Source organism: Dermochelys coriacea, chromosome 9, assembly GCF_009764565.3.
Source record: "Dermochelys coriacea isolate rDerCor1 chromosome 9, rDerCor1.pri.v4, whole genome shotgun sequence".
Taxonomy (NCBI): Eukaryota; Metazoa; Chordata; order Testudines; family Dermochelyidae; genus Dermochelys; species Dermochelys coriacea.
In genome coordinates, this window is record NC_050076.1 from 39928468 (window position 1) to 39954272 (window position 25805).

Consider the following 25805-nt stretch of genomic DNA (forward strand, 5'->3'; position numbering starts at 1 on the left):
CTGAAGTTCCAGCAGGAGATGCTCACTCTCTAACTCACAGTTGGAGGGGAAGCTTCAGTTCAAACACCCTTTAGGCATAAGCATCTCTCTGCCTTTAGCCAAAAGAGGACACTTCCAGCTTCCTCTTGCCTGCATCACCCCCCTGGCCTTTCTTCCCACTGCCCTGTACTCCTCCATTTACCAAGCTCCTCCACAGCAGAGTTTGATGAACATTTATGCCTATCACAGGTACCACCTCTGGTCTGATTGGGTACAGGCTCCTGCAAACCTCCGGATTAACCTAGGTGGGATTTATCCCCTGCTCCTCCATCAGAGCCTTGCACTCTCTTTTTGAGGTGGGTATAGTTATTAGAGTTGGACCTATAATGGATTGTTTGGTTTGCTGGCAATTAAAAAAAAATGTTTTAATTGTTTTGGGTCAAACTGAAAATGAAATGTTTTACCACATTGAAAAGTCAAAAAAAATTCATTTGAAGTTAAACAAAACATTTCATTCAACCTGAAACAAAACTTTTTCGAGCCGTTAACATTTTGAATGTCTTTAAAGGAAATAGAAAAGGAGTACTTGTGGCACCTTAGAGACTAACAAATTTATTAGAGCATAAGCTTTCGTGAGCTACAGCTCACTTCATCCGATGAAGTGAGCTGTAGCTCACGAAAGCTTATGCTCTAATAAATTTGTTAGTCTCTAAGGTGCCACAAGTACTCCTTTTCTTTTTGCGAATACAGACTAACACGGCTGCTACTCTGAAACCTTTAAAGGAAATGTCGAGGGTTTTCTTTGACCTTAACAATTTGGCAAAATCAATACAAATGTGTTAAATGTATTGGTGTTGCTGTATCTGCATTTTTTGCCAAAAAAAATTTGGTTGAAAAATTTCACCCAGCTCTCATCATTACCCAAAATAATCCAGGATTCTAGGCAAAGCACCACATGAGGACCTCCCCATCTACACAAATTCCTGTTCCCTCCAGGCTGGGGTCAGCAGCAGCAGCAAGGGACTCTCCTGAGAGCACTGGCCCTAGCTCTGCTGATTGGCGTGGGACTATTCAGCTCCCTCCACAGCTCTGCTGCTCCCTCTGTTGCAGGCTGTCTGTAGTCAAGTAGATGCCCTGCAAAGTTTACATTCAAGTCATGTTTTCAAACTTTCCTTTGCAATCATGAAGAGTAGGAACATTATTTTTAAATGAAAGCTGAGATCCTGTCATCACATCACACTGGGTGCCGGGGCCAAAAGCATGTGCTTGTGCTTTAATCTGGCCCCAATTATCCATATTTCACTGGTGGGAAACTGAGGCACAGAGACATTTAGATAGATGCAAGTGATGCTGGCTGAAATTTTTCACTGCACATTTCTTCAATGAAAAATGGCTTTTTGAACAAAAATAGTATAGTTCAAAACCTTCTTAATTTTTTGTGATGAAATGAACTGATTTGAAACAAAATATTCATCAACAAAAAGAAAACGGAGCAAAAAATTTTGAACAAAATGAAAATATTTTGTTCACAATTTGTTGCTGAAAATAATTCCCATTTTTCAACCAACCCCGGTTGTAAAAGGTCAGACAGTGAGAAAGTAGCTGAGTCTGAAGCAAAAGCCAGGAATCTTGACTCCCTGTTCCTTGATCTAACCACTAGACCAACTCTCTCTTTGCTTACGTAAGAGATGTATTGGGTGATGATACAAAAAAGGTGATGTTTATTTAATATATCCTCTATTTCAGAGGGGTTATGTGATGATAGCAAGAGAGACTAAATAGTGAAACACAATCCGACTTCAAACCAGAGCATAAATTAGCTGTTTGGGGCAGGGACAGTCTTATTGCTGTATGTATGCTGTATGTCCTCGTCGATGACTAGGGCTCTTATGTGCTACTGCAATATAAATAATGTAGAACAATATTCACAGAGCCATAAAATACAGTAAACACTGTTGCTTTAAAAAGAATGGCAGGATCAAGCCCAAGGGGGAAAGAGAGAAACAGAAAGGAAAAGAGCCTGTTGCTCAGAGGGAGGCAGGCAGCTGGGAACCAGGATGGGGTTGGGTGGGTGAGTGTGGTGAATAAAGTGAGATTTGGGTTACTTAAAGCAATGTAGTATTGCCATCTTCACGTTTGAAAATTGTGAGTCAGGTCCTCTCAACATCATAAGATTGGCTTAAGAATCATGATCTTTTACCAATACAATATTTGGGGATTCTTTTAAATTTGCTTTCTGATATTTGAGCCTTTGGGGTGCACTACAGTCACATTTTCAAACTTTTCTCCATGACAGCTAGAAATTATTATTATTTTTTTTAGTGAAAGGCAAAACTCAACTCCCGGAGTTGGGGCTGTGAGGAAAATATCAAACATCTGCAATAAAATCACAAGAGATGACTGGGTTTGAATGGTGAGGCAGAATAGATGTATTGGGGGGGAAAGAGGTCTTGATTAGGCTGTAACTGAATATTCACTGCTGCTGACTAAAACGCTAAAATATTTGGAGAATATTATTGCTTTTGGGGAAGAGTGTCCACATTGGGTGGGGAAGTTCATTGCTTCCCCCAGCCCCACTGGTTCAAACTGTGTTGTGTAAAGTTAATGCACACATGCCTGATGAAGATAGCAATGTAACAGTTAAAATGGCTAGTCAGTTACCAGTCAATACAGAGACAAGAGTTGCATTATAAGTCGATCCCTATTAAATCCAGCATGCGCAGGATTGGAATACATGCCAAACTTTCTAGGAAGGCCATTCAGAACCAGAAGTCTCTATGGATTAGGCAATATGTACATATGTTCCATTGATATCCTTTTCCACAGTGAATAGCCATGGAACTATTCAACTATGTGGCAAAGAATGGGTTAAACAGAGGCATAACTGAAGCCTGAAGTTATTTCCATGAAACTCAATTTTTTAAAGTACAAAATAAACTCTTTTCAACTCCCTTTATCAAAAACAGAGTGCTTGTGCCTTTAATTATATTCACTTTCTCTGAGCAGAGTAATTTGGCATCACGCAACACACTTATGAGACTGACCTCCAAGATAAGACAATCAAAATTACATTAAAATGTTATCAGTTTTGAAAGACTCATTAAGGAGCAGCAAGAAGGTGGAAATACTAACCTGTTGCTAAATCACTGATTTATATTTAACCAATATACTGCCTAGGGTTTTTATATGTCACCCATGATTTCCTTTTCTTCATATCTGCTTTTTCTGTCCTGAAGTTTTCAATGAATTCTCTTAAAGGGACATTGTCAAATATAGGTGGGTTCAGAATTTTACATATATATGGTGAGAACCTAGAGACAAGGTCCCCAAATAAAATCAGGTAGAAATTTGTCAAAGTGCAAGCTATGTATGTGTCTATCATAATGTGTATGTGTCTAACGTAATGACAGATTCTACTTAACATTGAAGAAAAACAGTGAAATCAGTAACATCTCTCAAAATGGGGGGGAAAAAGTGTGATAATCTAAAATGTCTGTATCATCATTTGGCAAAATTAATAATAGGCCATGGGTGGGAATTTCAAAGTTGCCAAGGAAATTTGGATACCCAGTTTGCAATAATTTGTCATGGAACTGGGCATGCAGATCTTCTAAGAACATTTGAAAACCCCACTCTAAGTACATTTCTGCTCAATATCTGCACACACATCTGTCTAACTAAGGTACTGAATACAGCCCTCATTACCACAGTATCTGAACATTTTACAATCTTTCATGTATTTATCCTCACAGTCCCTCTGAGAGTTAGGAAAGTGCTACTATTCCAATTTTACAGATAGAGAACAGTGATAGAGAACTCAGATTTTTAGACGTATTTAAGCATTTCTGTTCTCAGTGTTGCAATGCCTAACTGGGATTTTGGCTCCTAAATGCCTGAAACCTTTTTGAAAATGTGATTTAGGCTCCTAAACAAGTTAGGCACTGCAACACTGAGCGCAGCAATGCTTAATTACCTCTAAAAATCTGGGCCTAACTGACTTACCCAATATCAAACAGGAAGTCTGTGGCAGAGCAAGGAATGGAATCTGGGTCTCCTGAGTACAAAGGTAGTGCCCAAGCTATTGGACCATTCTCCCTCCTTTACTGAGACACGTACACTACCAACTACAGATTGTGTGTGGGATTTCTCACCTGCCCCAAGCATCCTACTCATAGCGGCACTGTTATTATGAAGTAATTTTAAAAGATGGCATCTCTATTGAAATAATGGCGATACATCACCATCAGTGAAGGGTAGTTTAGTGCAACAGACGTAGACACAAAGATAATTGTCTGTAACTGATGTGCTTTTATCTCCAACTCTATTCTGAGCCATCAGATTGATACTAGAGAAGATCAAACAGGTAGAAGATCTCTTTTTTTAAAGCCTTTTAAAACACAGGAAAGTGCAATGCACTCCCTGGTATTGGCTACTCAAAAGAATCATATTCACTCTATAGGTTTCTTATTTTGAGGGCCCTGCTGGATTTTCTTCTTTGTAGTTCTGTCATCTGGAGCCATTAACACATGTGGCATTGCTGGCACACTGATTTCTCATATCTCTGTGTTTTGATTCTCCATGAGGCCTTCATTTACCTGACAGACAACAACAACTACAGATTTAACCTGCACTACTAGCAGCCAAAACAAGCACACTTCAACTCCATGTTTCCCTTTTGTCCACCACTCAGCCACTCTTTCTGTAGTACCAAAATGTAAAAGTTATTACACCGGTTGAAAGAGGCTATAAGGACCTAATGTGTCAGTACAGCCTCCAGGGAGGTACCTCCTGAAGAAGTGATGGTATTCGCAGCATCATACCTATTGCCAAATTAAACCCATCAAAACTTGGATTCTATGCCCCAAGGATCAGGCACTATGCCATCCAAACAGACGGGCCATGAGTGCAGACAGTGTATGTGTGTTAAATATGTTTGCTGAGGGCACGAGTTCAAGTCCGGAATAATGAATTTGCCATCTAGCATCCTGTGCAGATATGTAAGTGGCAGAATCTAGTCCTGTACTGGATTAAATTTTTAAAAGTAAAAAATAGCTGTGTGACTACGTAACGTGAGAGGAAGGGGAGGCTGAATCAATCACACCAACGGACTACAGTGAAAACAGAATTGCTAATGATGGCTTCATTCCCCTCAAGATTCTCTGTTAGAAGCCAAAGCATGTTTCAAGCAGCTCAGCTAAAATTCCACAGCCAGCCGCTGGATCTAGTGGAATCAAAGCAGGAAATCAGCTGGGAATATATTCCTGTTCACTTACAGAATAAATCTGAGGGAGGTGAGGGGAAGCCGTGATGGCTAGCTGACGGTCTTCATCATTTCAGGTTTAACTGCTAAGTCACTAGTTTAAATACAGCCCAGGTTGGTAGTAACCAAAAGTTGCTACAATATTATGGTTGCTCAGTGGCTTAGATGAAATGGGTTGGTGATTTCAGTCCAGTTCCCGCTGGCCATTGTCCAACAGGGGAGATTTCTCTATCTGTGGGTCAAGAGTTCCTGGGTGGTGTCACAAACAAGTTTCAGGAGGGTTCTGATTACTCTCAGTTTTTCCCTCCTCTCTTTCTTACCCTGTTCTTTAACAGGGGTCAGGGAGGTCATGACCACCAATGCCCTTGCTATATTGATAAAAGGGGAGATGAATTCTGGGCAGTCCAGATATGGGAAAAGGTGACCTATGGAAAAAGGTTAGGAAACACTGTAGTAGAGCCAGATCCACCTTCAGCTGGTATAAATCAGTGTAGCTCCACTGGCTGTGGATTTTACCCAGCACTGTGTCTATGTCACACCACCACACAACTTGCACTAATTTGTACCCTTGCTCACAATCTCAGAAGAGACTGAATATTGACAGGACCATGGAACTTCAACTATCCTCTCACAGCTAGATATGGCCACTGCAGGTGGGGGAGGAAACAAAGAAAAAGTACTGCTGCCTGTGGATAGAGGACTTTATATGTTCAGGGCATCAGTTTAGCACATTTCACAAGAACTGGGGGTGGAGGGGAAGTTTAAGAGATGTGGAAAGACTGAGCCCCAGATGAAGGGTTACATTTTACCAGAAGCTGCATATTTGCCATACAAACTAAGAGAGACCAAGTTGTATTTCACTTCTGGAGACAGTTTCTGACGGTTAAAGCAGGAGACTGGATGTCAGGATGCCTGTGTTCTAGCCCCAGCTCTGCCACTGACACACTATATGACCAGAAGTGAGAAATAAAAGCCTAGGTAGATAGACGCCAGTCACTTAGACCCCATTTTCCACAGTGTCTATAAATATTAGTGCCTCAGTGTTTGGGTGTCCAACTTGCTCAGAAACTGAGTCACCCACAATTAGTGTATGCTCTGAACACGAAGGCTTTAACTTGTCTGTGCCTCAGTTTCCCCATTTCTAAACTGGGCATAATATTTACTCACGTTTGTAGAAGTGCTGTGCAATTCTCAGTCAAAAGATGATGTATACATTCAAAGTATTAATATTAATTATTATTACTAAATGTATTCTAAGCAGTCATTTCAGAACTGCTAAGTGAATGTTGCATAGATATGATAGACCTGTATATAGAGCTGCAGTTCAGTCAAGAGGTTCCATTCATGAAAGATAACAGACTCCAGGGAAGGGGAATAATAATTAGACCACAAGGCACATCGCATACAACAGATGGGAGAAACATAAATGTGTCAATATGCTCTGCCACTTTAGATACAACAGAAGGGCATATTTCCTCACCAGTCCCTTGGCAGTGATTGTGATTTAGCGTATAATCTAAAATAGAGGTGCAAGATGAGGTTTAGATTAAAGTTAAATATATATACACAGATAATAAATACAGTATTACACCTTTTGCTTGCCAAACACACTCTACTTCTCTCTCTCTTCAATGCTTAGCCAGACAGTTGGCCGTAGCGATCATTCACCATTTGGTCCATTCTTGCGCAACCGCAAAGGTTTGATGGCCTGAGAGTCCAATATTGGAACAGACTTGATGAACCCATGTAATAGGGGGTCTGCCTCTGTATCCAAAAATAGTTTCCAATAAATGAATTCAAGTACTATTGACCAGCCAATCATGACTTATTTTAGTCTAATCCTGTGACCCTTTCCTATCCAATTAGATTGTGTTTGTTGGTCAAAGCGTGTGGGAACTTCACAACTGTCTTTTCCCTCATTGTATTTAAAGGCTGTCCCATGGCTCCCACTCACAGACCTATATCTTCAGGGCTCCCATTGCAGCAGATCTGATTTTTTTCATACTGAGACGTGGAACCATATCAGAAGCTCAGATTTACTCCCAGAATCCTCTCCATTGGTTGCCACATCTCAGAAGGTAATCTGTATGATAACTATAGGAGGAGGGTCATCAGCATTTTCAGAGCTCCGATGCCCTGACTGACACCTGAGCCCAGGAGAGTCTGGTACTATGCTACTGATATCTTGGCCTGGTTCCTGTGAAAGGCAGTACAAAGGACCCCGGAGTGCACTTGAGTCTTAGAAATGCCAACTGAATATGGCATTGATGGGAACAGAAAATCTTTTCTGGAGCAATAGGAATACAGCAGAGTTAAGTCAGATATCAGCAAAAATGCACCATGAGAAGAGGAATGGTCTATGTGAGGAAGGGAAGAGAGGTGCCTTTTACTTCCTACCAAGGCTTTTCCATATTACTGGTTCTAAAACTGAAGCACAGCAAAAACTTGGATAGTTATACTGTAAAGCCCTAACAAAACAAATGATGCAGCTGTTTTTATTATTTCATTATTGGCTGGAAAGCATTTTGCAAAATCAGCTATTTCTTGATAATTAAAGAACTTCAACCAGACACAGAAGCCGATGAGATAACCCAGGCACTCGACCTTCTTGTAGGGCTTAATCTAATATGTTAGCAAAATACTGTAATTCTAACACTTCTTTATTACCATGCCTCCATTACAGACTTCTCTTCCAAATGGAACTCGCTGTAACAAGAGCTTAGATTCCCCATGGGCCATTTATTAAAAACCTCTCTGTTAGACAAAACACTAACTCCTTCCCATTTCCTAGTCCAATGTGCGAATGGGGCAGGGGCTCTGCCAGCAATATGTCATTGCTTGGATGTGGTCTCATTCTGTCCTCATGGTTAGACCAAATAGAATGTGTAAACTTAGATGCTGAAAGAAGGATTTAGCTTCCAGATATTCCTATATTTATTTGCAGAGGGATGTGTCACCTAATGAGCACTCTTTTATAATATTACTGTGGCTTAGGTGTTTAGTATGAAGATCCGAAAAGAATACATTTTAAGTGTCCTGTAAATTTATCTATACCCAGCCAGTGAAATTTTAAATGTGAATTGAAATATTTTATATATTATGGGAAATAAATACAAATGTAGGGTATTTAAGGGATAGTTCAGTTTCCATGGTCTTTTCCATGCTTGGACTCTGCTGATAGTGTGAGCATGGGTACATCACATTATGGCTGTACCTGAGTTGGTGTAAAGGGGTAGGAGATGACTCTAGAAGGCACCTTTGTGCCCAGGCACACAGGTCAACCACAAACATGTAATGATGAGGCTGTAGACAAGCTAAATAGATACAGGAGAGAGTTCCCAGGCCTTGTGCTTCCTAAACACATGGCAAAAGGAGCCTAATTCAGCCAGTAGTGCTAGACTCCCCAAAGATAGAGGTAAAGTTAGAGCCACTGCTTCACCTGCTTCCACATAGCCAGAGGAGCTGAACTGTCACTGGAGTAGGAGGAGTACACACAGCCTTAATGTTGAAAAGGACTCTAACTCCCACCTTGGGGTGTGCTCCCCTAATGTCTCCAAAAGATTCCTGGGTGTGTCAGCCAGAATGTTGCCAAGGACTAGTGTTCCACATCTCTCCCCAGCATGATCTGTGGCTTACCAGTTATAATGCAGTCTTTAGAGTTTAGATGGTAAGCACCTTGAGACAGGGATCTCTCCTTTTGATTTGTCTTTATAGCACTCTTCAGACTTACGTAAACAGTAACATAGTATAATTAATATGAAACCTAAGATTTTAGATCATTAACAGAAAATATGCTTTGTTTTAGAAAAAATGGAGTGAGACACACTCTTAATCTGAATGGTTTAAAATCATTTGCTTACCTTCACTTATCTGCCAATGGTGGAGTACAGAGCCTTGGGATTTTGTAGTCCCTTCTACAATTGTTGACTTCACTAACACCTAATGCACTGTTTGGAATGCAGCACACTGCTCTGTTTTAGGTGTTAGTTATGTCATGAACTATTTCACAGGGAAAACAGAGAAACATGAGGACCTGAATTTAGGTAACAGGTAAGGTGATTTTCAGTTCACTCTAAACTAGTAGTGATCTCTAAGGGCCTGAACCTGCACCACACTTGAGTCAGGGGAGTTTTGCCATTGGCTTGAGAGAGAACAGGACTGGGTCTTAAGGAAGTAGTTAACCTCTCTTCTGAAGCCCTATTAATTTCCTTTCACATAGATAACAACTATGGTGCTATGCCTAATGGTCTCTCTCAGACTTAGGTGCCTGACTTTGGGGATTCACAAGTCTACACACAGGTCCAAACGTGTATCCATGTATCCGTGTATCCATTACTGCTAATAATTACTCCTTTAAAGTTTGTTGTTGTAACCGGGGGAGTAGAGTAGATATTGTGCATTTCATACAGAAACTTACAGCACTTCAGTGCATTCAACAGAAAGTTTCTTGCATGCCAAGGAATAGGATTTCTTGCCTTTTTTTTTTTTTTTTTTTTAAAACAGTGACCGCAGCAATCAGAGCACATGAATGGGAAGTGTTGAAGCTCTGTTCCTTCCCAGACCCTGGACATGTTCCCATTTAGTTTCATAGTCTCTCTGGGTGAAAACTTGGCTGCACAGAAGTCAATGGGAATTTTGCCATTGACTTCAGTGGAGCCAGGATTTTATTCTCAGTCTCTGGGAAGTCTCTCTGGGGTATGTGCGTGTTAGCGTGAGAATGGCAATTAACTGTTCTTTCTTTCCGTTTCTGTAAGCCTCAACAACCCTTCCCTAGAGCACAAAATAAATCAGCTTGCTTCATTTCTTTTCCATTATGCTATCTAAGAGACTCAGTAAATACCTGATAGATGTAGTGTGGCTACAATTCTGCTTAGGCCAGGTCTACGCTACAGACCTATATCAATATAACTACGTTGCTCAGGGATGTGAAAAATCCAGACCCCTGAGCGACATAGTTATATCGACCTAACCTCCTCTGTACACAGCGCTACGTCGACAGGAAAGTTTCTCCTATCAACATAGCTACTGCTTCCCTGGGGAGGTGGATTAACTACATCGATGGGAGAAGCTCTCCCATCAGCATAGTAGCATCTTCACTAAAGTAGCTGTGCCAGTATAGCACTGTATATGATGACAAGCCCTAAGAGGAGGGCAGGTTTACGTTCCACTAAAGCAAAGAGACTTAACTACTGCTAGCACCACTTGGGTGTTTGGCTCTCTTCCTTCCCACAGTGGCCTAGCACAAGCCCTTTCTCAGCACTGATTGAGGAGGACACCCACAACTCCTTTCACCTATCACCTACCTCTCTTCCTGACTCAGCATCCTCTAAGGTTCACTTTCCTTCTTTCCAAGGTACCCAAAATGCATCCATCCCCAACTTAAAACAGCCTCCACTTCCAGTATCTTAAATAGAAGCCAGTTTGATTAGCAGAGTCCAGAAAATAGAAAAGCATGAAATCAAAATGGATTCAGCTATAAACATGGGCTGTTTCGTACTGTACAAAGCACAGCTAACTGACACATGCAAGAAGCATTAGGGTTTATGTTACAACATATAAAGGTAATAAGTGGCAAAAATCCTTGGCCTGAACCAAGGCTCAGACTATTGTGTCATATCTCTGAGCAAATATCTGTCATAGATTGGTAGCTCAGGGTACACCTGTCCTGCAGGTCCAAGGGGAAAAGTGTGGCAGTTTGATTGCCTCCCATGTATAGGGAAAAGTGTCTTCAGGTATTTGGAAAAGCCTACCATGGTCTCTAAGGAGTCTGGTAACTCAATAGATCATCTTAAAAAAAACACATTCAGTAGGATTCATTTCTTCATCCTAGTCCCCAACAAGCATGGAAAAGAAACAGCACTTCCACCCTCCTAAAGTGACTCTCCAGCCACATTCTCAAGTCATGCCATTGGGTGCCTGTTATCAGGTGATCTCTCCCTGCTGAAAAGAGAAGTATGTACACCCTCATCTTCTCCAGCAAACTGCTTATATAGATGGGAGTTTCACAGAGTCTAATGCTGTTAATGAATAATGAGTCAACATTAATAATCATGAATGCAGATAAATGCATATCAGACATTGGCTGTGAAACTTATCTTAGCTTGCCCTTTTCTGTATTGCTTGTCAGGCCTGATGTTGCAGTTATCAAGGTTTATTGTTCTGGGTGATCTCAGCGTCCACATGGGATGTGTATGTTCATTCAGAATCTCATAGCCTCCAAGGGTTTGTCAACAGAGCTCCCAGAAGTGAGCCCTGCCCCCCCCCCGCAGGTCAATAAACTTGAGAAGCGGGATTCCCAATGGCATTCTAGAAATAGCTGGGTAGACAACGCTCAGGCTGGAGTTCGGGCTCTGAAGCCCATCCCCATTCCTAGACTGGAATGGGACTAGATAGAGATGAGAAGGTGATGTTATTGTCATTGTTAAGTGGTCATCTCCTTCCGACTGAGGGCCTGTTACAGTGGACCTATTAGGTCATCCCAAGGAGACTAATAGACACTACAACACACAACTCACTTCTGTGTGTACTCCTAGCACTACACTGTGGGCTTAGTTGTGCCATTTAGGTGCAGCCATGAGTCAGGAGCAGTGCAGCACCAAGGAAAGAACCTTCCTCCGAGAGGCAGATTATTTCTCTGAACTTCCTGATGTGCAGAGGGAAGTATGCAAGTACTATCCCTAAACCAGGTGTAGTCTGCTCTCCTGACACACACAATTGGCTCTGCTCTTCAGGGTAGGGCAGGACCACAGGGGATTACAGCCATTCCTTCCCCAGGGTATAGATTCATTGCATGATTAAGTCTCTCTCCACCCTTGGAGTTAGTAGCCCCACAGTTATTTTGGGGTCTGAACTGGACTGTATTGCACTTTATAGCAGAGTCAAAAGTACTGTGAGCAAATCATACTGTAAGCAGGGAGATCATATTTGAAAGAGCCTGCCAAGTCTTATTCATCTTGGATTTATTTTTATACACTCCCATGGAGTGCAAAGTTGTACACCATATTTCATCCCAGCCATTTAAAATATGACACGCTTTTCTTACAAATCTTACAGCTGAGATATTCACCAACTGGAGCTTTATTAGAAGAGTCACGCTTAAATTAAAGTAGCTCCTCATTAAGGGGCTTGATTCAGTAAAAATGTCTGGCTTTCATACTGTAAACTCTTGGCTGATTCCACAAAATCCCGTAATTCGGGACTTCCATGGCCTTATGCAGAAATCAGGCATTTATTTTGCTGAATTGTGCCTTATTGGTATTATCTGATGGACATGGGCCAAATCATGAGGTTTTCCCTTAGCCCTTACTCAACTGATCCCCAGTTAAAATCAATGGGAATTTAAATAGAGGGCAAGATCCTCATACATTTCTTCAAACTGAGTGTAGTATCTTTCTCTTCTAGTACTTGCAGAGCCAATGGGACAACTAGAGGAGCAAGGTAATCAATGTGAGGGTATCAGAATCTGGCCCCAAGTAAGGGCTTCAAGATTTTAGCTATTAGCATTTGAAAAACAGCCAATGCCACTTGATACCAGAACTGCAGAAGTATTAAAAGCAAAAGATATTTTGCTACCCTGATGTGTCCTCTAAACACTTTCCTTTCATGACAAGGCAATCATAAAGCCTGCAAACTCACTCATGAAACTTAAGCTTTCACCACTTGCATGAATTGCCCAATAAAGTCAAGCATTCTTGGGAAAAGATGGGTGCCTCCAATGGGGAGGGTGAACTTTTGGCTGCTGGGCGATAAAGGGGTTTCCTCAGTCAACCAAAATACATATGTCGGTGTGGCACCAAAACAAGACTAGTTGAAATTAACAAAAAATCACTTGTTTTAGTTGAAGTGAGAAGATTGATTTTTAATGAGCTTCAAAACTATTACTACTACTTACAGGGTTAAAGCCTGCTTACTTCTCTCAGACACTCAAAAACCTCGCATTGACCTCTATGGTTTGACCAGAATAATTTTTGCTGCAATATCCCACTGAATTTATGCCCCCATTCTAGGAGAACATGCTTTGCAAAACAGCTGCTCCTCAGCTACATCCCCAGTCCTTAAATACCAATGGCGTTCCAACCATATGGTATTTAGGCAAAAGAATCTCCATAAGCTAAGGAGAGAGAGGCAGCCTAGTTGCGACTTCCCTCCATATGCAGTGTCTGGACCATTTCTAATATCATTTATGTTTCTTGTCTTTGCACTGTGCAATGCTGCAGAAAAGAGAAGCTGTCCCTAAATTATTGCTCTGAAATATGTTTTTTTAACTAGGCAAGAGTAATCATTTCACTTTTGGTGGATTTTTAGGGCTTTAGTGGTGGACACTGTTCCAAATAGAATTTTGTATGCATCTTTCATAAAATTATACCTGCAATTAGAGCCTTGGATAGCCTCATTATAAGTAAATACTAGATGGGCTACTCACTGGTCATTCACAGAATTATGTTTTCCAAGAGGCATGTAAATTAACTTGTCCATTTGATTAATATATTTGTAATGTGAATACATGCTTTTCAAGAAGAATGCACTTAAGTGTTAAAGAGTATAATACTCAGAACCAATTGTGAACAGCATGTAGCAGCCTTTTAAAACAAGTCTGGACAAAGCACTGGAGAATAAACGGCACAGAACAATCCTGCTTTGGCATAAGGATAGGTTGAATGATGCATTGTAATAAGCCTTTTTCATTTCTAATTTCTAGGATTTTATAATTTTCCAGGGATTGGAGCTTCAGAAATCCTTAGGCCAAAATCATAAACAGGCTCCAGCAATATCCCATCCTTAAATTAGCTACAAAACACGGGCTCTCTCTAGGAAATTTTTAGGGGAATTGGCATACCTGAAAACTGAACGTGCAAGTGGAAATGGGGTTGAGTCCAAAACTAATGGCCAAATTTTACCTTCCTGTATGCCCCATGCAACTCCATTGAAGGAATTGGAATGGCATAGTGTATAACAGAGTAAAGTTTGGTCCAGTGGGTATAACCCATCTACTAATCTGTACCACATGAAAGTGCTAACTTTCAAAGAAAGGAAGTTTGTGACAAAGAAGGGAAGTGGTGTTTCTTTACAGGATATAGAACTAGTCTATGGTTATTGTGCTCCACTGATTTATTAATTGACAGTTACTAATAACCTATTTACATAGCCTCAGCTAAGGACTTACTTGCATTATGGCTTGAATGCTGATAAGGATTCTGTTCTCAAAACTAAATGGAAAACAGAAAAATTAAAAATGGAAAACACAGCATGATGGAATTATGTTCACCAGGCAGACCCTTGGGGTTAGATCTTCTCCTGTGCAGAGCTTTGCTCATTGCAGAGGAAGAACAGCGGGGAACCAGTTCCAGCTCCTAGATTCTCAAGGCCAGCTCCAACTCTGATGCATGCAGAGAGCTTTTAGTGCTATTGACTTAGTGTAGTTAAAGGAGTCTAAGTCAATGCAAGATTGCTGTAGCAGAGCTCTGCCAGGCTTCTGCCCAACCCAGCAAACACCCGAAAAGACCCACAAATAACTCTCCATTCCCCAGGTTTCAGAGTAGCAGCCGTGTTAGTCTGTATTCGCAAAAAGAAAAGGAGTACTTGTGGCACCTTAGAGACTAACAAATTTATTAGAGCATAAGCTTTCGTGAGCTACAGCTCACTTCATCGGATGCATTTCCCATTCCCCAATGTGCCTCCTATGCTGGGGGATAAGGGGTGGGGGCCATAAGATCCAAAGCTGAAACATCTGACACACCTGGGAGTTTCCCTCCAATGGGGGAATTCTTTGCTGGTCTGCCCCTTTGCGCTTTCCAAGTGGGGGAAATCCATCCAAATAATGTGTACATTCAGGGCTTAACCATCCATTGCCCTGCACCTTGTGTAGTAATTTATGTCAGTGACAAGTGAGTGTAAACTCCTCCCAAGTCAGAATGATGGCATTTCACACCGACTTGGCTGTGGTGTGAGCAACTCCACAACAGCAAATGAGACCCAGGGCAGATTTTAACTGCCAGCTGAATTCTGCAGACTTTCAGTTTTTTACCTAGTCTCCAGTGATAACTTTGGATAAATTAAACAAAAACAGACAAGTAAACCTATGTCAGACAGCCATGTTCCATGCAGCATTTTCCCCTCAGCCTGGTTGTGTTCGTGCCAAATTGTGTACTGACTCTCATAACACAACAAATGTTCTAATCATATTTGTGCACGTTCACATAGATAATTAAAGATTCAAATCCAGCAGATAAATCCTTTAATTTAAAAAAAAAATCCAGTTACACAAATGGGTGTATCTAGACAAAAATACTTTCTCATCAGAAGATCCCATCCAGATATGATATGGAAAATGTGCTGTGTTACTCCAAATCATTTAATTGCATATCTTTGACATGTCACCTTAGGCGATAAAACTGCAGTGTTGAGGATGTAGACATGTTATTTACCCTCTTAACTGCATTTTGGTGGCTTAAAGTAAAATGAAAGCTATTTTGTCAATACTAAAGAGACCATGGAGAGAAGCAGGTGATGGGACTAGAATAAGAATAATCTTTGGAACTAACATCTATCATTTGTTTAAATATATCTGTAGCATAGTGTATGGCAAACAGCAACAGAGAACAGACTGAATCAAACCAAAAACAATAAGATCAGAAACGAAACCCTCTCAAGAGAAACTATAGCTTGTTGTCTAAAACTGTGACATTAAAGAGTCTTAGAGACATGCCGATTGCACATTTATTTACTTTATGTGAATTTAAAGCACCTGAGCCCAAGGCAGCATACAAGATTAAAAGCACAACCAGACTAACATAGAAACACAAGCGCTCCCCACCAGACCACAGTATAACACAGCCCACAAAATAAAACACTTTATAGTTTACTAAGAACATATGGTGATATGGGTTATTAGCTGTAAGGCATTAGCCCAACTATGCCTGGAAATGTGAGTTTTACAATCTTCAAAATTCACTTGTGACTTCACCTCTCCCAGCTCATTGTTCCTCATTACTTTAAATAATCTGGGGTGCTGCCATGCAGTCCAGAATTAGGTAGCACTCCAGTTGAAGTCAATGGGCATTTTAACTGAATGAGGGCTGCAGGATGAGGCCCTTTTGTATAGCACCAGAATTAATTATGGGCCTGGTTCAAGTCAAGACCACTCAAGTCAACAGCAAAACTCCCATTGATTTCAATGGGATTCAGATAAGTCCCCATTTGTACCCACTGAATATAGAAGCCCCAGATTCTACTTATAAGGTAAAGAAACCAAATTCTTATTCCAAAAAGGTCCTTCTTTTGGTCAGGCACTAAGCAGGCCCCCCCCAATCCATGAGCACAGCTCCTACAGCCATTAGCGGGATCTAGACCCCAGTAAAGGATAGTGGATTATATGAACATTTGGGGTGTAAAGTCTATTTATAGGGCCCTTCCATAAAGAAGGACAAAGGTGCTGGTACAAGACTTACCATCCCAGAATGCCCCTTCACAGCAGAGGGTGACTTGCAACTTCTTCACCCTGCCTCTTCCTTTGGGATACAGTGACTTTACCCTCCTCAGGTCACATTTATGTTCTTACCCATTCCAGAGATCAGAGTCCCTTAATCCAAGCCAAAAAACAGGACCAAAACTAGGGTTAGCATATGTCCATATTTTCCAGACATGTCCAGCTTTTTAGTTTTTAAATCACAGTCCGGGAGGAATTTTTAAATATCGAAAAACATCCAGGAAAATACGGACATATGGTAATCCTAGATGGGAGCTGCTGGAGCCATGGAGTGAGGCTTGCAGGTGCCAGCAGCATGCAGAGAGCTCTCCACACACCCCCAACCTGACCCTAAGAGCCTGCCGGATGCTTCCCAGGAGCTGCCCCAGGTAAGCACTTCTGGGACTCCCCACGTCATCCCCCGGCCAGTCCCTCTGGCTCTTAGGGTCAGGTCGGGTGGGGCGGAGGGCTCTCTGTGCACTGCCGGCACCTGCAAGCCCCACTCCACGGCTCTGGCAGCTCCATTGGCACTTTTCCCAGCCAATGGGAGCCACGGAGCTCGCACTTGTGGCAAGCGCAGCATGTGGAGACCCCTCGGCTGCCCCTGATCCTAGGAGCCAGAGGGACCTGCGGCAGGAGGGATGAGTAGCAAGTGGGGGGGAATGAAGAGGTGAGCAAGTCAGCAGCAGGTGCGCAGGCAGGGAGGGTGAGGAGGCAAGTGGCAAGCCAGCGGCAGGCGGGGATTCTTGGGGTGGGCATGGGGGTTTCTGGCAGAGGAGTGAGGAGGTGAGTGGCAGGTGGGAGGAGGCAAGCGGTGTGTGGGGAACTGAGGAGGGACACAGCAAGCCAGCAGCGGGCCAGGGGGTGAGAAGGGGTGCGGTGGCGGGGCCGAGCGGAACCTGGGGCAGTGTGGGGTGGATTGTGGGCAGGGCCGACAGCACCCCAATGTGGAGTGTCCTCTTTTTTGAATGTTCAAATATAGTAACCCTACCAAAACAAAACAAAAAGAATCTTTGAATGCACTGGGCACAACCTTCAGCCCTTTTCTGCAGACAGGCATCAGTGGCAACACCCTGTCCTAGTGTCCACCAGCTTCTGGGCACCAGTCACACCCAACAGTCCAAGCCAAGTCTACCCTCCTACAAAGGCTTCTGGCAGGCTGCAGCCTTCAGGCAATTCCTAGCCCCAGGCTAATTTCTTGCCCCACACAGGAGCAGTTTGCCTGCTGCTCTCTTCTCCAGCCTGCCTCGACTACTGGGCTTTCCTCCTTTTAAATCCAACATCCCATCCAGGTGTAGCGGTGTGGGACTAACTGAACAGGGATGGCAGAACCCAGGGCCTTTGGCCCTTTAAGGGGCAGGCTGCCTGTTACAGAGATCAAGTCCTGTTCTCTATATCTGGCCAGGCTGATGACAATCCAGGACATTCTGGTGCACTTTGTTGACGTAGGGAAGGGTAAGACAAGGGGGTAGAGCGAATGTTAGGGTAACAGGAAGTTAGATTTAAGAAAGATTCATGCAGTGGCAGATCTTTGACAAGAGCCAAAGGAAACAGAGTTGTTGACAATGACAAAAATGTAGGGGAACAAATGTGGAGGGGAATGAATCAAACAAGATGCTATTCACTCCTTCAGGGACTTAACTGAGATCAGAATCTGGCCCTGAAAGAGAAAAGGGCATGGGGGTCAAGAGACTAAATTGTTTTCTTAAAAGGTAGCAGATGATTTCACAAAGAACCCTGGGCACAAAGAAGGGGAAGAAAAATATTGAGGAAGAACAGTATGGAGTATAGGAGAGATGGGTATTAGAGGCAGAGGATATATTATCACAATTTACAGTGATCTTAGATTGAAAGAGATAAGAAATTCCTCACCAGAGTTAGTACTAAGCGTGTGAAAAGAGATAAGTGGAGGATACTGAGAAGTGTATCTAGAGCATTGTAACCACAATACAGGGTCTAGTTTTCAAATTATGGCTTTCGTTTGTGCATGACTGGGTGTGCAATTCTTTATTACTATCCTTTCCATGTACAAGTTTCTAGGATTTAAATGTGAAAAAACAAACAGAGGAAATAAATGTGGGTGTTTTTTTTTCTTTCCTACTGCAAATTTTGTCACCTGTGCATGTCAGTGTTTGTGATCTCAAAGTTCTATGAGCACAAGTGGAAGCTGGGCTGAGGACTCTGGAAAAGGTGGCCTTTCTGATCTACTTGTTCGAGCTGCAAGTACATTACATCTCATCTTTCATAAGGTTATTGACAAGGAGATATTTTGTACTGAAGGAATAGATATTCAACAGAGAATATTTAAAAGGAAGGGCCTGGAATAGGGAGGTGCATGGTTCAAGGGCTATGGAAAATTTCTGAGGAGAAAACAAGTGTGCAGCAAAATGTGTAGTCTGAAGAGGACAAAGATAAAATGGGGACAGGAAAGAACCATTGTGGGCTGTGGCCAGAAATTCATAGATTCATAGATACTAAGATCAGAAGGGACCATTCTGATCATCTAGTCCGACCTCCTGCACAGCGCAGGCCACAGAATCTCACCCTCCCACTCCTATGAAAAACCTCACCCATGTCTGAGCTATTGAAGTCCTTAAATCATGGTTCAAAGACTTCAAAGAGCAGAGAAGCCTCCCTCAAGTCAACCATGCCCCATGCTACAGAGGAAGGCGAAAAACCTCCAGGGCCTCTCCAATCTGCCCTGGAGGAAAATTCCTTCCTGACCCCAAATATGGCAATCAGCTAAACCCTGAGCATATGGGCAAGATTCACCAGCCAGATACTACAGAAAATTCTTTCCTGGGTAACTCAGATCCCATCCATCTAATATCCCAACTCAGGGGATTTGGCCTATTTACCTTGAATATTTAAAGATCAATTCCTTACCAAAATCCCATTATCCCATCATAACATCTCCTCCATAAACTTATCAAGTAGAATCTTAAAACCAGATAGATCTTTTGCCCCCACTGCTTCCCTTGGAAAACTTCACTCCTCTGATGGTTAAAAACCTTCATCTGATTTCAAGTCTAAACTTCCTGGTGGCCAGTTTATACCCATTTGTTCTTGTGTCCACATTGGTGCTGAGCTGAAATAATTCCTCTCCCTCTCCTGTATTTATCCCTCTGATATATTTATAGAGAGCGATCATATCTCCCCTCAACCTTCTTTTAGTTAGGCTAAACAAGCCAAGTTCCTTAAGTCTCCTTTCATAAGACAAGTTTTCCATTCCTCGGATCATCCTAGTAGCCCTTCTCTGTACCTGCTCCAGTTTGAATTCATCCTTTTTAAACATGGGAGACCAGAACTGCACACAGTATTCTAGGTGAGGTCTCACCAGTGCCTTGTATAACAGTACTAAAACCTCCTTATCCCTACTGGAAATGCCTCTCCTGATGCATCCCAAAACCGCATTAGCTTTTTTCACAGCCATATTACATTGGCAGCTCATAGTCATCCTATGATCAACCAATACTCCAAGGTCCTTCTCCTCTTCTGTTACTTCTAATTGATGCGTCCCCAACTTATAACTAAAATTCTTGTTATTAATCCCTAAATGCATAACCTTACACTTCTCACTATTAAATGTCATCCTATTACTATTACTCCAGTTTACAAGGTAATCCAGATCCTCCTGTATAATATCCCGATCCTTCTCCGAATTGGCAATACCTCCCAGCTTTGTATCATCTGCAAACTTTATTAGCACACTCCCACTTTTTGTGCCAAGGTCAGTAACAAAAAGATTAAATAAGATTGCTCCCAAAACCCATCCCTGAGGAACTCCACTGGTAACCTCCCTCCAACCTGACAGTTCGCCTTTCAGTAGGACCTGTTGCAGTCTCCCTTTTAACCAATTCCTTATCCACCTTTTGATGTTCATATTGATCCCCATCTTCTCCAATTTAACTAATAATTCCCCATGTGGCACGGTATCAAATGCCTTACTGAAATCTAGGTAAATTAGATACACTGCATTTCCTTTATCTAAAAAATCTGTTACCCTTTCAAAAAAGGAGATTAGGTTGGTTTGGCACGATCTATCTTTTGTAAAACCATGTTGTATTTTGTCCCATTTACCATTGACTTCAATGTCCTTAACTAATTTCTCCTTCAAAATTTTTTCCAGGACCTTGCATACTACAGATGTCAAACTAACTGGCCTGTAGTTACCCGGATCACTTTTTTTTCCTTTCTTAAAAATAGGAACTATATTAGCAATTCTCCAATCATTCAGTACTACTCCTGAGTTTACAGATTCATTAAAAATTCTTGCTAATGGGCTTGCAATTTCAGGTGCCAATTCCTTTAATATTCTTGGATGAAGATTATCTGGGCCCCCCGATTTAGTCCCATTAAGCTGTTTCAGTTTTGCTTCTACCTCAGATATGTTAATATCTACCTCTATATCCTCATTCCCATTTGTCATGCTACCATTATCCCCAAGATCCTCTTTAGCCTTATTAAAGACTGAGGCAAAGTATTTGTTTAGATATGGGCCATGCCTAGATTATCTTTAACCTCCACTCCATCCTCAGTGTTAAGCGGCCCCACTTCTTCTTTCTTAGTTTTCTTCTTATTTATATGGCTATAGAACCTTTTACTATTGGTTTTAATTCCCTTTGCAAGGTCCAACTCTACTTGACTTTTAGCCTGTCTCACTTTATCCCTACATGTTCTGACCTCAATGAGGTAGCTTTCCTTGCTGATCCCTCCCATCTTCCCCTCCCTGTATGCTTTCTGCTTCTTCTTAATCACCTCTCTAAGATGCTTGCTCATCCAGCTTGGTCTACAACTCCTTCCTATGAATTTTTTCCCCTTTCTTGGGATACAGGCTTCCGATAGCTTCTGCAGCTTTGATTTAAAGTAATCCCAGGCCTCCTCTACCTTTAGATCCATAAATTCTTCAGTCCAATCCACTTCCCTGACTAATTTCCTTAATTTTTGAAAGTCAGCCCTTTTGAAATCAAAAACCCTAGTTGCAGATTTATTTTTGTTAATCCTTCCATTTAGCTTGAACTGAATTAGCTCATGATCACTTGAGCCAAGATTGTCCCCTACAACCATTTCTTCTATGAGGTCCTCGCTACTCACCAAAATTAAATCTAAAATGGCATCCCCTCTAGTCGGTTCAGCAACTACTTGATGAAGGAATCCATCAGCTATCGCATCTAGGAAAATCTGAGCCCTATTATTATTACTAGCACTGGTCCTCCAGTCTATATCTGGGAAGTTAAAGTCTCCCATGATCATGCAGTTTCCATTAGTATTTACTTGATTAAAGACATTAAAAAGGGCTCTATCCATATCCAAATTAGATCCCGGAGGTCTATAGCACACCCCAAGCACTATCGTAGGAAAGGCTTTACTAGTTTTCTTCCCCAATGTAATTTTTGCCCAGACGGACTCTGTCTTATCCATTGCATCGCTTCTTATTTCTTTACATTCTACCTCATCATTGATATACAATGCTACTCCACACCCTTTACCTTTGTTTCTGTCTTTCCTAAACAGCACATACCCTTCAATACCTGTAGTCCAGTCATGACTACTATTCCACCATGTTTCTGTTATCCCTATAATATCTGGTTTCACTTCCTGCACCAGTAGCTCTAGTTCCTCCATTTTGTTACCTAGGCTCCTCGCATTGGTGTACAAACATCTTAATTTTTGCTGTTTGGCCTCGCTCACATTTTGTACCCTATTAGGCACAGTCATTCTACAGCCAGTATAACCTATTAGACTAGTATCCACACCGCCCTCGCTCCTTATATACATTCTCCTACCCACGGCTGTATCCTTTCTTACTTCGTCTTCTTCCCTCTCAATGCTAAAATCTGGCGCAGAGATTTCCTGGACATCTCCCATCCATCTCCCCCTAATTCCTAGTTTAAAGCTCTCTTTATCAGATGTGCCAGCCTCGATCCTAGAAGTCTATTTCCTTCCCTACTCAGATGAAATCCATCCTGAGAGAACTGTCCTCTGTCCGTGAATGCCTCCCAGTGGCCATACATCCCAAAGCCCTCCTTATAGCACCACTGCCTAAGCCATCTGTTGACAGTCATAATCTTGTCACACCTTTGTTGCCCTTCTCTAGGAACAGGAAGGATCCCGCTAAAGATCACCTGAGCCTCAATTTCCTTAAGCGTCTTCCCCAGCCTAGCATAGTCTCCCTTAATACTTTCCAGCGGGAATCTAGCCGTGTCATTTGTTCCCACATGAAGGATAATTAGGGGATTCTTTCCCACTCCCTTTAGGATCCTTTTCAACCTCAGGTCTACATCCCATATCTTAGCACCCGGAAGACAGCACACCCTTCTATTCTCAGGATCAGCTCTAGTTACAGGCCTGTCTATTCTTCTCAATAAAGAGTCCCCGATCACATAGACCTGCCTTTTCTTGGTGACGGTGCTATTCTCCAGTCTCTCCCCTGTTCCCTCTGGCTGCAAGTTCTTTCCATTCCTATTTTCCCTTATAATCTTCTTCAACCCATCCTGTATCCTCCTGGGGCTCATATTTGGTGTAGTCTCCCTTGACTCTTCCCCTTTTCCTATAGGACTAGCCTCTCTTCTCTTCTTCCTTACCCTTCTACCTTCAACAAGTACCTGCTGAGCCCCTTCTTCATTTTCCAACTCTGCAAACCTATTCCTAAGCTCTATTTCTCCTTCACTAGCCCATCTTTTCCTCTGCCTGGTTCTTTTAGTCACATGTTTCCACTGACCACTTTCCTCACCCAGTCTCCCCTCAAAATTCCCCAGCCCTGCTTCCATCCGCGAGTCTGAGCTTTTCCCTTCAGATACCTCATATCTTTGCTCCATCATCTGCTCAAACCCCTTCCTAAACTCAACGAGACTTTCCACCTGCATCTCCAAACCTCGGATCTTTTCCTCCATCAGCTCTATCAGACGGCATTTCATGCAGAAAAAACTCTTACCAGTTCCCCCCTCCAGGATCATGTACATACCACAGCTTCCACATCCAGTCATCCTCAATGTGTCTTCCACTACAGGAGTCACTCCCACAGCTGCCTCCGTATCTGTCATCGCCTTCCCACCTAAATCCTGTTAATCTGGGAAACACAAGCCACACCAAAAAGACACCCCCCCACAAAAGCAAACCCCAAACAAGCACCACAACACAAACTCCCCTGTTTAGAGCTCTGTTTGCTAGCTCCTGTGCCGCTGCAGCTGTCTGATTTAAATTAAAGGGGATTAAGAAGAAAGGAGACAGGGAAGGATTAGAAGAGTCTTGCTGGTATAATAAAAATGAGGAGGGGTGCCAGAAAGAGCTATGGGGAGAATTCAGAGACTTTTACATGGGGAGGATGGTGGTTCAGCCCTCGAGTTGTCTGATGTGCTGAATTAAGGCAATAAAATACTAGAAACATAGCTGGCAGAAGGAAAGAGAGAGTTGAAGAAAATGGTAAGAATGAATTGAACTAAGCTACTTAATATTCTCTATTCACAAGGCTTTTGCTTTTCTCTACACTGTTCCACCTCGGAGTTCCATATATTTATAAGTATCTGGTCATTACTCTGATGATACTCTGCTGACGTCTGTTCTGTGGTGTGTTTGTCTCAGCTCAGACATTAGCCTGCGTGTTCTGAATGTCAAATGTACTCTGCTTGTACAACCTTTATTATTCCTAATCGAGTGTTATATTTGAGTCCAGAGCCAACAATGCACTTTAAAACAAAAAAAAAACAAAACAAAACAAAACAAAACAAAACAAAAAAACATTCAATAAAATGTAAAGTCAATATATGCACTCTATGTGGATCAAGCTGTTTGTAAGCAGAAGGAAAGGCATATGTACTTTTGTAAATGCACAGTACTCACTCACTCACTGTAACTTCTAGAATAGATTTTCATGTGGCTTGGTACCCTTCCAAACACAAAGGATTAAATCGTCAGAAAGTGCGACCCTTCCATTTTCAATTCCCTTTTAAAATGTGTTATTTTGTGATGCCATCAGCCTACCAGTAGTGATACTTGGCAACGTTATATACTGCTGTTTAATTGCCTTAAAACTATTTCCCTAGCTGTATCATTAATAACACTAAACCTAAATTGGATTAAGCATTACACCACTATAAAGTTAATTCACTGTGATACTAATGAAATGTCATGTGAAGCTTCCTATATATCCAACAAAACAGTCACTGCCAAGGTTTAAATCAACAGCATGTTCATCTTCTCTTCTTAGAAGGTATTGTTTTAATTGCTACCAGGTGATTTTCAGTAATGTACACATCTTCTGTTTTACTGATTTTCTAAGTCTGGTGGGACCTGGAGGCTGTTTGGTGCAATAGCCTCACTACTTTGAAATTGCTGGGAAGCCATGTGTGCCAATGAATAAGTCTGTTGTATTAGAATTAGGGTAATTTGACGCAAATATTCACATTTCAGTATTTAGGCACTAAATGTAGGCAATGATCTTATGCTCACTGAAGTTAATGGACTTTGGATCAAAAGCCAGGTAACCTGTATTGAAAAGGTACTGAGCACCCACAACTCCCACTGAAGATTTAGGTGCCTATTGATCACTCATGTTTAAACAGCACCCTTAAACTGAGGGCCTAAATTATGGTCTGCCTTGTGGGCTGCAATGCTGACTGGAATCTCCACCCTCAGCCCCACGGTTGATTTTGCAGGCTATTTAAATGTCAGTTAATAACAGCTTCCATTTTTTAATAGAATCTTGCATAGGGTTATACATTGCAGGGTTGGCCTTGAAAATTTCAAGCAAACACTAGACCAGAAGGTTGGTCACAGTGACTTTTTTTTTTTGGACAGTACAAGTTATTCATATAACTCCTCTCCAGCCCCCACCCCCAGTACGTTAGCACTGACCTTTTGAGCCTGTGAAGCCGATGGTCGGTCTCTCAGTTTTGGTGTGACCTCAGCCTCATTTGTGTCCATGCCATAGAGGTGCCTCAGGGACTGCTGGTGGTGGTGTTAATCGCCAGGCAAATGCCCCTTAGGTCTCTGGCTGGCTGCATTCAGATGAGCCGACTCCCCTGCTGAGTCATCAATGTAACCAATGTAATAAGGAGGAGCAGAAAAGGAAACAGTCAAGAAGACTGAATGCAGGACTCAGAG

At 42.0% G+C, this 25805-nt stretch overlaps 1 long non-coding RNA gene across 1 annotated transcript; it reads right to left on the reverse strand.

Moving 5' to 3' along the window:
- Positions 1 to 112: 112 nt before the first annotated feature.
- Positions 113 to 25805, reverse strand: LOC122455745. The gene is made up of 3 exons (XR_006274196.1): positions 25557 to 25805; positions 755 to 1113; positions 113 to 539 (listed from the first exon to the last, which is right to left on the reverse strand). It is a non-coding gene; the product is annotated as an uncharacterized LOC122455745 (long non-coding RNA).